This window comes from Armigeres subalbatus, chromosome 3 (genome assembly GCF_024139115.2).
Source record: "Armigeres subalbatus isolate Guangzhou_Male chromosome 3, GZ_Asu_2, whole genome shotgun sequence".
Taxonomy (NCBI): domain Eukaryota; kingdom Metazoa; phylum Arthropoda; class Insecta; order Diptera; family Culicidae; genus Armigeres; species Armigeres subalbatus.
The window spans coordinates 269,855,820-269,868,938 of NC_085141.1; the positions used below are offsets into that span (position 1 = coordinate 269,855,820).

The 13,119-nt window shown below is 41.7% G+C and overlaps 2 long non-coding RNA genes across 2 annotated transcripts; both read left to right on the forward strand.

The window, feature by feature from the left end:
* Window positions 1-108: 108 nt before the first annotated feature.
* On the forward strand, window positions 109-660 carry LOC134224206 (uncharacterized). Its single transcript, XR_009982868.1, has 3 exons — window positions 109-379; window positions 439-569; window positions 626-660. It is a non-coding gene; the product is annotated as an uncharacterized LOC134224206 (long non-coding RNA).
* A 1,906-nt stretch (window positions 661-2,566) lies between these two features.
* On the forward strand, window positions 2,567-3,201 carry LOC134220377 (uncharacterized). Its single transcript, XR_009981882.1, has 3 exons — window positions 2,567-2,655; window positions 2,715-2,845; window positions 2,902-3,201. It is a non-coding gene; the product is annotated as an uncharacterized LOC134220377 (long non-coding RNA).
* The last annotated feature ends 9,918 nt before the right edge of the window (window positions 3,202-13,119 follow it).

Consider the following 13,119-nt stretch of genomic DNA (forward strand, 5'->3'; position numbering starts at 1 on the left):
TGCTACACTGTAAACCCGACAATACTCTTTAAAGAGTAAAAATCACCCCTTTTCTGGTGATATATGAAACTGTCAAAAAAATGGGTGATTATTTTTTTGGCATAATGAGTATTTTATGCCCATTTACAAGTTCCTTGTTTATACCCTTTAATGAGTGAAAAACAAAATATACTTTCAAACAAACGATTTGTCGATTGCAGTATATTTGCTAGTTTGTTAAAATATTTTAAAATATTACGAAATATACTATTACGCGCGGTACCCTGTCATGAATGGCCAAGGCTTACACAAAAGCCAACAGGTTTTAGGAGCTGTTCCATCATGTGGTGATTCCCAAGACAAGGATTGCCAAAATCGCAGAAGAACCTTCATGAGGATTGTAAGTTGCTTTGCTGGATACGCCGAACCTTTCCATTTTAATCTTACTTTTCTTTCCAGAATAGTATCATCGGACTGCGGTAAACATTTGATGCTGCTCATGATAAAGGGGAACAACGATATGCTGCTGTATTCAGCCAGACTGATCCGACAATGTTACAGGAAAATCGGACTTTGAAAGTGATTACAATGTAAGTTCCTCATAACCCGGCCCCCTTCACAAAATAATTATTTTTTTCATCCGCAGGCCGCAGTACGAGGATAGTGATGGATTGGTCCGCGTTAATCGTTGGGTTGTGTCGTGCTAGGGTACATCGAGGATGTCAAATTGGTACGGCCAGGATGCCAGCTTCAAATACACAATCCCTGGCGATTCCGTAGTTGCGACGATCGGAAATACATAGCTAGAGATAATTGGCAAAAAGCCATCGATTTGGTTGACTGATTCCAGAGGCGGCCTCCGTGGAAAACCCACGAATAAAACGCGTTCTTCCTTTAATTGCGGAATCTTTTCGTCCAATTGGTTCCTCAGTGCGACCCGAAGATTTGCGAGCAAAACAAAGCAAAGTTGCTGTTTCAAATATGTCTTGTTATGTATATGATATAGGTATCTTCATCAGGAAATAATAAATGAAATAAAGAGTTATTTTACATATACCTTGTAATTGCGTCACTTTTTCGATGAAAACCATTACATTAAGACCATTTTTTTTAAATAATCAAGAGTGAAAAATACCCATTTCCTCAAAAAAATGTTTTCCTATAATGGGTAAAAAGTACGCCCGAATATGACGTACGTGCCTTTTACTCATTAATGAGTAAACGCTGTTTACTCTTTTAATGAGTTGAACTATTTAACTTCAAAATGGGTACTTTTTCACCCATTAAAGAGTACTTTGCTGGCACAGTGTAGAGTGGGTACGATTAATTTTACCGAGTCAGGGATGCCAGGCGATAAATAAATAATTTCAAATGTCTCACATCCCCGCTCGGAAACGTCTTCTAGAAATCTCCCGTGATATCTCTGAGACAAAAAAATAAGTCTCCTAGATATAGGCCTTTTCATGTGACACTGCCGAGACTGCATTTATTTACAAACGCTGAACAGGCCTGCAAGTCCGAAGCTGTCACTTTCATAGAAGAACTGTCAATTGACGATAAAATCAGCTGTTTTTAAACGTCTCGTGAAAAGGCCCATTGCGCAGATTCCGCCTTATTAGACCCCTGCGCGAAAATTATTTGCGTAGATATTTTTCCCGTGCCACACACACAAATGAATTGACACTGTTTATTGTTTATTTGAGTAAACAAAAACATGTGTGTTCGATAAATAACAACAACAAAAAACAATTACGAAGATGTTTGAATGTATTGGTGTGCACGCTAAAAATTCGAAGCCAAAAAAAGTTGCGCCAGAGTCTAAAAATTGATGCAACGGGCAATATTTATGGTCGATTTCTAGAACCTGTCAGACCTCAAATCTGCCTCAAATGCAACAACCGTTTGAACCGGTGTCTACCTCAAATTTTAGACGAGTAGACCGTTTGAACCGGAAAGGATTTGACATAACGGTTCACTTAGATAACGCAGAGATATCTCCTAGACATTAGTACCACAGCTCTACTAGATTTTTATTAGATATGATTTAGATATGGGTACCTCGATTCTTCTTCTTAGCATTCTTTTTTCGGCTTGTTTACAAAATAGTTTTTGGGTCATATTTATTCTTTATTTTCTTTTCAACATTATATGTATTTGTACATTTTTATGTATATTTATGTATTTATATATTTACATATTATATATATTTATGTATATTTTTTCGATCCCTGTGAAAAAATGCACGGTTAGAAAAAAGTACTTAATATTAGGTACTTTTCACTCAAATCGGGGGTTCAGTGCACTGTAAACCCGACAATACTCTTTAAAGAGTAAAAATCACCCCTTTTCTGGTGATATATGAAATTGTCAAAAAAATGGGTGATTATTTTTTTGGCATAATGAGTATTTTATGCCCATTTACAAGTTCCTTGTTTATACCCTTTAATGAGTGAAAAACAAAATATACTTTCAAACAAACGATTTGTCGATTGCAGTAAATTTGCTAGTTTGTTAGGGTAAATATTTTAAAATATTACGAAATATACTATTACGCGCGGTACCCTGTCATGAATGGCCAAGGCTTACAAAAGCCAACAGGTTTTAGGAGCTGTTCCATCATGTGGTGATTCCCAAGACAAGGATTGCCAAAATCGCAGAAGAACCTTCATGAGGATTGTAAGTTGCTTTGCTGGATACGCCGAACCTTTCCATTTTAATCTTACTTTTCTTTCCAGAATAGTATCATCGGACTGCGGTAAACATTTGATGCTGCTCATGATAAAGGGGAACAACGATATGCTGCTGTATTCAGCCAGACTGATCCGACAATGTTACAGGAAAATCGGACTTTGAAAGTGATTACAATGTAAGTTCCTCATAACCCGGCCCCCTTCACAAAATAATTATTTTTTTCATCCGCAGGCCGCAGTACGAGGATAGTGATGGATTGGTCCGCGTTAATATATGGATTGTGTCGTGCTTGGGTACATCGAGGATGTAAAATTGGTACTGCCAGGATGCCAGCTTCAAATACACACTCCCCTGGCGATTCCGTAGTTGCGACGATCGGAAATACATAGCTAGAGATAATTGGCAAAAAGCCATCGATTTGGTTGACTGATTCCAGAGGCGGCCTCCGTGGGAAAACCCACGAATAAAACGCGTTCTTCCTTTAATTGCGGAATCTTTTCGTCCAATTGGTTCCTCGGTGTGACCCGAGGATTTGCGAGCAAAACAAAGCAAAGTTGCTGTTTCAAATATGTCTTGTTATGTATATGATATAGGTATCTTCATCAGGAAATAATAAATGAAATAAAGAGTTATTTTACATATACCTTGTAATTACGTCATTTTTTCGATGAAAACCATTACATTAAGACCATTTTTTTTAAATAATCAAGAGTGAAAAATACCCATTTCCTCAAAAAAATGTTTTCCTATAATGGGTAAAAAGTACGCCCGAATATGACGTACGTGCCTTTTACTCATTAATGAGTAAACGCTGTTTACTCTTTTAATGAGTTGAACTATTTAACTTCAAAATGGGTACTTTTTCACCCATTAAAGAGTACTTTGCTGGCACAGTGTGTGGGAACCCATAATTAAGTAATTTTTTCTTGAAATTAAATAAAATTCACTCAATATTAAGTAAAATATACTAAGTAAAATATACTTAATTTTAAATAGAAACTAACCAAAAGTTAGGTAAATTTCACTCAACTTTTGTAAACATGAGATTACTCAACGTTGGGTTCCCACACTTTAATGCCCTTGTTGAGTGGTTTTGCTCTTCATTGTATGACAACAAAAGGAAGAGTGAGGGAGATGCAAGAGAAAAAAAGTACCTAAAATTAGGTACTTTTTTCTAACCGTGTGGAGCTCAGAATCAAGCGCGTTGAGCGACATAATCTGACGTTTACATTTGAACCATGTGCAGAAATGAGAAGGAACATTATACAAGCGCTTTATCGACATGTCTTGTCTCGTGTTCACCTTTTACTCGACTTTCAGCTGCAGTGGCAATCACACAAATGAATAAAACGTCAATACTGGAAAATAATCAATATTATTGGAAAATATTTATTTTTTTCAATACAAATACATTTAAGTTTACTTTATTAAGTTTTAATTCACGACAGGCCAGCCTTTGGCTGAAAGTCTCGCTAATAACGACAAAAAAAAAATTATTTCAGTTAATTATATTAATAAAGTGTAGTGATTCCAGTAATCTATTGCCTTTCTCACCAAAGAATAGACTTCCGTGCAAATTTGTCAAAGTACCAAAACAAATGCTCACACGTCCAATTGTATAGAAATTAGCGAAAGCACAATCCAAAACATCATTCTTGCACCTTATCTCACACCCCAAACAGCTCTTTCTTGCAGTGGAGACGTCATCCATATATGGAGAAACTGGTGGGAACATATTTTGGTGGGACAATATTTTTAGCATGGGAGTCGAACGGCGCAAAATTTGCAATATTGAAATTGAGATTCTAATAAAAATGAGAAGAACTTATTTGCTTTTTTTCATTTTTCATTCTAAAATTACGTGTTTTAAATTTTGGCATAAACGTAAAAGGTGCAAACTATTCTTCCTTTAAATTCCCCAAAAATTACATCAAATTATGTGTTGCAGCTCAGCTTCCACAAAAGGGATAATATATCAACTGCTTGAAATGAAGTTGAGCGAACATTTTGTTTGAGAAAATGGCCATTTTTTATGGTAACGTATCAGGTATCAGGTATCAGTGTAGTTGGAGTGGACTTGAAGCCCGAAGCACGTAGGCCATCATAGTTGGGCCCTTTGTGCAAAATCTCCAGAAAGTATCATCATTTACCTGAAAACATCAACTTTTGAGATGGTACATAAAGGCTGCCTTACACCTCGGGAAAATTTTCCGCCGGAATTTGGTCCCCGTGTATTTTAAATGGGGCCGGGATTTTGATTTTCCGTGCCCAAATCCCGAAAACATCGCATATGCAAAAATACATGGGGAAAAAATCCGCGAACCAAATTCCCGAAGTGTGAGGCTACCTTAATACGGAGAACTATCGAATGATGAAAGAGTAGAAAATTGAGTTGTATTGTAGATCCAGTTGAAAACCGAACTGAGCTTTCGCGACAATCGCATTTTCTCCCATTTCCGGATGTCGCAACTGCATCGCGAGTAGTGCGCATCTATGCTATAGCCGTGCGCCATCATGCGCACCACTCGAGATGCAGTCGCGACATTCGGAAATGGGAGAAAATGCGATTGTCGCGAGAGCTCAGTTTGGTTTTCAACTGGATCTACAATATATTGTAGGGTGCTGTCAATACGATACACCGCGCGGCTGTTGTAATGTTTCCAAAAGCGCATTTGCACAAGATTCCACGCGGCGTTCCCCATTCGAAAGGAACAACCGCACCCTAGGAAACGCCGCAATGTTATCTCCCCATAAGAATTTAGTATACGGGCAGCAAAAAGCGCGGTGCGTCGTTTCCTTTGGGGAGCACCGCGTGTATTTTTGGGCAAATGCGTTAATACTATACTTCAATAATCGAGTGTCAGTGAATGAAACACATACACGTTGTAGTGATTGAGTTACACATATGCTGATAATTCCAATGAAGGATACTCGCACTTTATGCGGAATGCACATTTTAATGAATATTACGAGAATAATAGCATCAGTTTCATTGTTGATATTTTAAATTCACGCGAAAAACGCGGAATGCACTTTCCTGTGATGTTATAAACAAAAACATGCTAATTTCACGAGTGTTAATTCATAAACTAGGTATGTTATTTATTTCAAATTCAATATGTTTTTTTCCTTGTACTGAGGTTTACAAATTTAATGCTTAAAAAGAAATCTGTCACTTTTTGTTCGTGTACTTGAAGGCGGTTAGTTTACCGAAGGCGTAATACACACAAAACTCATTTTCTTCTAATAAATTCAATGCCTCGATATCCAATCCGAAGATGAATAGTCTTTCCCCTTCCCAGGGTTTGGCAGCTTTGAACAAATGCCACCGTTTAATGCCCAAATGGGGGTTAAGATTGTCCAAGCGAGTAACAACGAGTTGTGCTGGAGTGCGCTCGTCGTTCATCCATGGAATAGATACATACACCACACACACAAAACAGACATAACACTCGTCAAATTTCCATCGTTCATTGAATTACTGGTCAATTCAAATAGTCATTAGTTGGCCAATCGATCACTCGTGGCGCGCGCATCGTTTTTGCTCGAGTTTGACGTTTGCTCACTACCACCATCTGGTTCGTGATTTGCCCAACTAACTGAAATCCACAGATGTCGTTAGTGTTTGAACGACGTTGAATTTAATGAGTAAATGTTCAATGTGTTATGTCTGTTTGTCTGTGCATACACGTTGTAGTGAAGGCGCAGGAATCCACTCAACGATATCGAAGCTGCCTCTAGACCAAGAATCCGTGATTGACCTTATCTGCTTTTCTAGCCATGTTCGAGATTCCACGTTTGCGCACTCGAACCAGATTCTGCCAGACGCGACACCACGACCATTGATTCTCGGGACGAAATTTGAGTTTAAAGTTCTATCCAATCGAGGATAAAGATTGCAAAGGAGATCATCTAGATCCTCTGCAATTAACTCACGGGAACGACTGACAAGTGAAAGTCTATTCTTAAAGGTATCAGTAGTCTGAATTACTTGCTTTTTGTTGGATTCTTCCATCGGGAGACTCTCTTCGCCAGGAGACCTCTTTCTCTTCGAATTCGCAACATTGGCATCTTCTGAAGGCATCTCCGTGCGATTAGCATTGCACAAGCTTGTTTTGACACGCGGCGTACCCACTTTTGGGTTAGCCGGCTTGTTCGACACTATAGAGGAGCAATTGTCTAAATCGCAGCCGACGTCCATTACAATGGAACCAATCTCCGAATCATACAGCTTATCGCCATGTTGGAGACCGCTAGAGCTTGCAGCAAGCGTGGTTTCACTGCATTAGGGAAAAAATTGTGTTAAAATACAAATTTAACTACATAATAGTTAAGACACTTTTAAAAGGAAACACTTACCGAGGTGTCGACATTATGTAAATAACACTTGCAAGGTGAATTGCACGAATTAAAAAAAAAATGCTTGATGGCTTCAAAATCACTACCGTTCTTCAAGAATAAACGTATTCAAATGAACAATGATTTTCACTGAGGTTTGCTCGGAGATATGCACAAAAGTACAAACACAACTGATATAGTGGTATGTATTAATAGTAGAAAGATCTACCAATAACCGCATTATAAGGCTTTCAAATGTTTGAAACAGTAACTTTTGTGCAAGTTACACTGTTCACAAAAAAAAAAGATTTGCAGGAAATACTGATTAGGTAAATATCTTCTAGAGCTAACTTTTGGTTTTATCTTTCTACCTTCCGAAAGAAAATAATTCCCATGAAATGGATAAAAATGATTGGCACGGCAAATGCTGGGTAAAGCGTACCATTGGTACTTCGCGTACCTGAAGGAATAAAATAGACCCCATCTCGCGGTCCTTAGCCTCTTACCCAGCAACTCCTATCCCTACCTCCTCGTGGTGCTGGCCGGGATACGAGCAACCTTAGGGAAGATCGGGTAATCAACCCCGGTGGGAACTATGGTCGTATGCTGTCAGGGGATGGGGGGGGTTTGCTCCTCCGGAAGTGCAAATCTTAATGAACTGAGAACATCTGTTCTCCATGTCAGGATCGGCTCACAACAGCGTCTGTTCTCCATGTTAATGGCAGCTGATCATCGTCCGAGTGCCAGCAAGGGACTCTAAGTGAAACTGTGCACCATGGTCCTCCGGAAATTTAGGGGGTTTGGTGTCAGGCCCTGCAAGCCAGCCTTTAAAAAATCATAAGCAACGAACAATCAACAAGAGAGTACGGACCGGAACCATCGGCGAAGACCACTGCGACGAAAAGGGACTAGCGATTGGAAACTCGGTTCGTGGAACTGCAAATCTCTCAACTTCATCGGGAGCACACGCATACTCGCCGATGTGCTCAAGGACCGTGGATTCGGCATCGTAGCGCTGCAGGAGGTTTGTTGGAAGGGATCAATGGTGCGAACGTTTAGAGGTAATCATACCATCTACCAGAGCTGCGGCAGCACACACGAGCTGGGAACAGCTTTCATAGTGATGGGCGACATGCAAAGGCGCGTGATCGGGTGGTGGTCGATCAACGAGAGAATGTGCAGGTTGAGGATCAAAGGCCGGTTCTTCAACTTCAGCATAATCAACGTCCATAGCCCACACTCCGGAAGCACTGATGATGATAAGGACGCATTCTACGCGCAGCTGGAACGTGAGTACGACAGCTGCCCAAGCCACGACGTCAAAATCATCAAAGGAGATTTGAACGCTCAGGTTGGCCAAGAGGAGGAGTTTAGACCGACTATTGGAAAGTTCAGCGCTCACCGGCTGACGAACGAAAACGGCCTACGACTAATTGATTTCGCCGCCTCCAAGAATATGGCCATTCGCAGCACCTACTTCCAACACAGCCTCCCGTATCGGTACACCTGGAGATCGCCACTGCAGACAGAATCACAAATCGACCACGTTCTGATTGATGGACGGCACTTCTCCGACATTATCGACGTCAGGACATATCGTGGCGCTAACATCGACTCTGACCACTATCTGGTGATGGTTAAACTGCGCCCAAAACTATCCGTCATCAACAATGTTCGGTACCGACGACCGCCGCGGTACGACCTAGAGCGACTGAAGCAACCTGATGTCGCCACTGCATACGCGCAGCATCTCGAGGCAGCGTTGCCGGAAGAGGGTGAGCTCGATGGGGCCCCTCTTGAGGACTGCTGGAATACAGTCAAATCAGCCATTAACGACGCAGCGGAGAACAACGTCGGGTATATGGGTCGAAGTCGACGGAACGATTGGTTCGACGAAGAGTGCAGACAGATTCTGGAGGAGAAGGACGCAGCGCGGGCGGTCGCGCTGCAGCAAGGTACCCGGCAGAACGTGGAACGTTATAGACGGAAGCGGAGACAGCAGATCCGCCTTTTCAGGAGAAGAAACGCCGCCTGGAAGAAGCGTATTGCGAGGAGATGGAACAGCTGTGCCGTTCTCAAGAAACACGCAAGTTCTACCAGAAGTCCAACGCATCCCGCAAAGGCTTCGTGCCGCGAGCCGAAATGTGCCGGGATAAGGATGGGAGCATCTTGACGGAACGTGTGGTGATCGAAAGGTGGAAGCAGCACTACGAGGAACATCTGAATGGCGCTGAGAGTACAGGCAATGAAAGTTAAGGCAGCGGAGGAGATGACTACGTCAGTTCAGCGGACGATGGAAGCCAACCAGCCCCCACCTTGAGGGAAGTTAAGGATGCCATTCAACAGCTAAAGACCAATAAAGCAGCTGGTAAGGATGGTTTCGGAGCTGAGCTCATCAAGATGGGCCCGGAAAAGCTGGCCACTTGCCTGCACAAACTGATAGTCAGAATCTGGGAAAACGAACAGCTACCGGAGGAGTGGAAGGAAGGGGTTATATGCCCCATCTACAAGAAAGGCGACAAACTGGAGTGTGAGAACTTTCGAGCGATCACCATCCTTAATGCCGCCTACAAAGTGATATCCCAGATCATCTTCCGTCGTCTGTCACCATTAGTGAACGAGTTCGTGGGAAGTTATCAAGCCGGCTTCGTTGACGGCCGCTCGACAACGGACCAGATCTTTACTGTACGGCAAATCCTTCAAAAATGCCGTGAATACCAGGTCCCAACGCACCATCTGTTCGTTGATTTCAAGGCGGCATACGACAGTATAGATCGCGTAGAGCTATGGAAAATTATGGACGAGAACAGCTTCCCTGGAAAGCTTACCAGACTGATCAAAGCAACGGTGGATGGTGTGCAAAACTGTGTGAAGATTTCGGGCGAACACTCCAGTTCGTTCGAATCGCGCCGCGGACTAAGACAAGGTGATGGACTTTCGTGCCTGTTGTTCAACATTGCGCTAGAAGGTGTCATGCGGAGAGCCGGGTGTAACAGCCGGGGTACGATTTTCAACAGATCCAGTCAATTTATTTGCTTCGCGGATGACATGGACATTGTCGGCCGAACATTTGCAAAGGTGGCAGAACTGTACACCCGCCTGAAACGTGAAGCAACAAAAGTTGGACTGGTGGTGAATGCGTCAAAGACAAAGTACATGCTTGTGGGTGGAACCGAGCGCGACAGGGTCCGCCTGGGAAGCAGTGTTACGATAGACGGGGATACCTTCGAGGTGGTCGAGGAATTCGTCTACCTCGGATCCTTGCTAACGGCTGACAACAACGTTAGTCGTGAAATACGAAGGCGCATCATCTGTGGAAGTCGGGCCTACTACGGGCTCCAGAAGAAACTGCGGTCGAAAAAGATTCGCCACCGCACCAAATGTGTCATGTACAAGACGTTAGTAAGACCGGTAGTCCTCTACGGACATGAAACATGGACAATGCTCGAGGAGGACTTGCAAGCACTCGGAGTATTCGAGAGACGGGTGCTTAGGACCATCTTTGGCGGTGTACAAGAAGACGGTGTGTGGCGGCGAAGAATGAACCATGAGCTCGCCCAGCTCTACGGCGAACCCAGTATCCAGAAGGTAGCTAAAGCCGGAAGGGTACGATGGGCAGGGCATGTTGCAAGAATGCCGGACAGCAACCCTGCAAAGATGGTGTTCGCTTCCGATCCGGCAGGTACGAGACGACGTGGAGCGCAGCGAGCGAGATGGGCAGACCAGGTGCAGAACGACTTGGCGAGCGTGGGGCGTATTCGAGGATGGAGAGATGCGGCCTCGAACCGTGTATTGTGGCGTCAAATTGTTGATTCAGTGTTATCTGTATAGAAGTAGACTAAATAAATGAATAATGAATGAATATCATTTGTGAGCTGTTCACCATCAGAGACCACAATACTGAGTCAAGGTTGAGTATCCATGATGGGGTAAGCCGGAATAACTTCACAACCACTGATTGGCGGTTGGACATCACTCAAATTGCTTGCAACTTGAGAGAATTGCTAATTGTATAGGAGAATACAATGGTATACATGAGTATAGTGATGGATTGCCACAAATACAAGACATGCGAAAACAATTTCACCTTTATGGCTAATGATTCACGAATCGCGGAAAATAGCCGATGTAATTATCGAATAATCTTACCTTAAAGACTGCAAATTAACAATTTTCAATGATGAAAAAACACCTACCACTAGGGAACTACGATTACAGATTGAAATGCAATTTTTATGTAAAAATTACACTGATATTCCAGGAAAACACACGAGCTCAGTGGAATCCATTGTGCGCAGCACAGATGAAAACCTCAATAAAGGAGAAAAATATATTTTCTTCACTTATTTCTTTGTTTATTATTGTTTATTTCACTCCATCTTTGTTTATATATACATACTGGTCGTAATGGAAAAAGTAAGTTTGTTTTTCTGTTATACTGGAATAAATTAATATTTTTAACTTTCAGAAACCCAAATCTTCCGTTCAGCAGGAGCCCTCATAAAATACATCATGTAGCAGGTGAAACAGCGGTGCATGCTGAAGTGGACAAAAGAAGATATGAAAATGACGGTGTGGATTACATTATATTAATAAAGTGTAGTGATTCCAGTAATCTATTGCCTTTCTCACCAAAGAATAGACTTCCGTGCAAATTTGTCGAAGTACCAAAACAAATGCTCACACGTCCAATTGTATAGAAATTAGCGAAAGCACAATCCAAAACATCATTCTTGCACCTTATCTCACACCCCAAACAGCTCTTTCTTGCAGTGGAGACGTCATCCATATATGGAGAAACTGGTGGGAACATATTTTGGTGGGACAATATTTTTAGCATGGGAGTCGAACGGCGCAAAATTTGCAATATTGAAATTGAGATTCTAATAAAAATGAGAAGAACTTATTTGCTTTTTTTCATTTTTCATTCTAAAATTACGTGTTTTAAATTTTGGCATAAACGTATAAGGTGCAAACTATTCTTCCTTTAAATTCCCCAAAAATTACATCAAATTATGTGTTGCAGCTCAGCTTCCAGAAAAGGGATAATATATCAACTGCTTGAAATGAAGTTGAGCGAACATTTTGTTCGAGAAAATATCCATTTTTTATGGTAACGTAACTTAACAACCCATTCAACACATGGTGATTCGGTTAATAACCTTTTGTGATGAGGTCGAAACCATTTGACAGAATGTGGATACATTTTTATTTTACATTAACAGAAAAGGTCGACAACGGTGAGAGATATCGTCTATGAATGGTTTAGAATTATGGGGGTTTACTTTTCCGATTTAGTGAACGGAATTTAACATGTGATTGAGATAAATAGAAAAAAAAATTTCTTTTGAACACGATACCAACCTTAAGTAAAAGTGACAATTACTCCGTAGATCAGTTGTCAAAATTCCTCTTGGTAATATTGAACAAAATTCCGTAACCTCTCTACTTTTTAAGTCGATACTGGCGTCATGAGAGAGGTTGCTATTTTGGCTTTATTTACGCTCTGGTGGGGATCGTCTAAGAGCAAGATTACCGGTGGTGAGTTTAAGCCGTTTGGCAGCGCAGTATCATTACTTGACACTTTACCGGTCGCTACTAAACGCGCTACTATAACAGTAGCGCGACTGACAAGTGACCAAATTTGGTAGCGCGATAAGAGCGCTGCTATTTGATGAACTGTCAACTGTCAAACGTCACCGGTACGGAATACAGCAACCAAATTGAGAGCAGAAAATAGTGATCGATACGGAAACGAGTGACGAAACTAAAATGAAAGCGCTGCGCGAGGCGCTGCGCGGGTGATTAAAAATGCTCGCGACCGACTCGCGACTCGCGACCGATGCTCTAAATATTGTCGGCGTAGCACCAACTTAGAATTCGGAAGTCGGGACTTCCGAACCGAACTTTCTTCCGAAGTTTTATCTGTCAAACTAATTGATGCGTTGTTTAGCGCATCTTTAGGCGAATCCAGCGCACTATATCCGAAGTTGGGAAAGTTGTCTGTATCCGGAGAAAATCCAACTTCGGTATAAAAGCGTTATAAATTTATTCCGGATAGACAATAAATAAGAAAGTCGCGAATCGCGATACCCATGGGTTGCACACAAG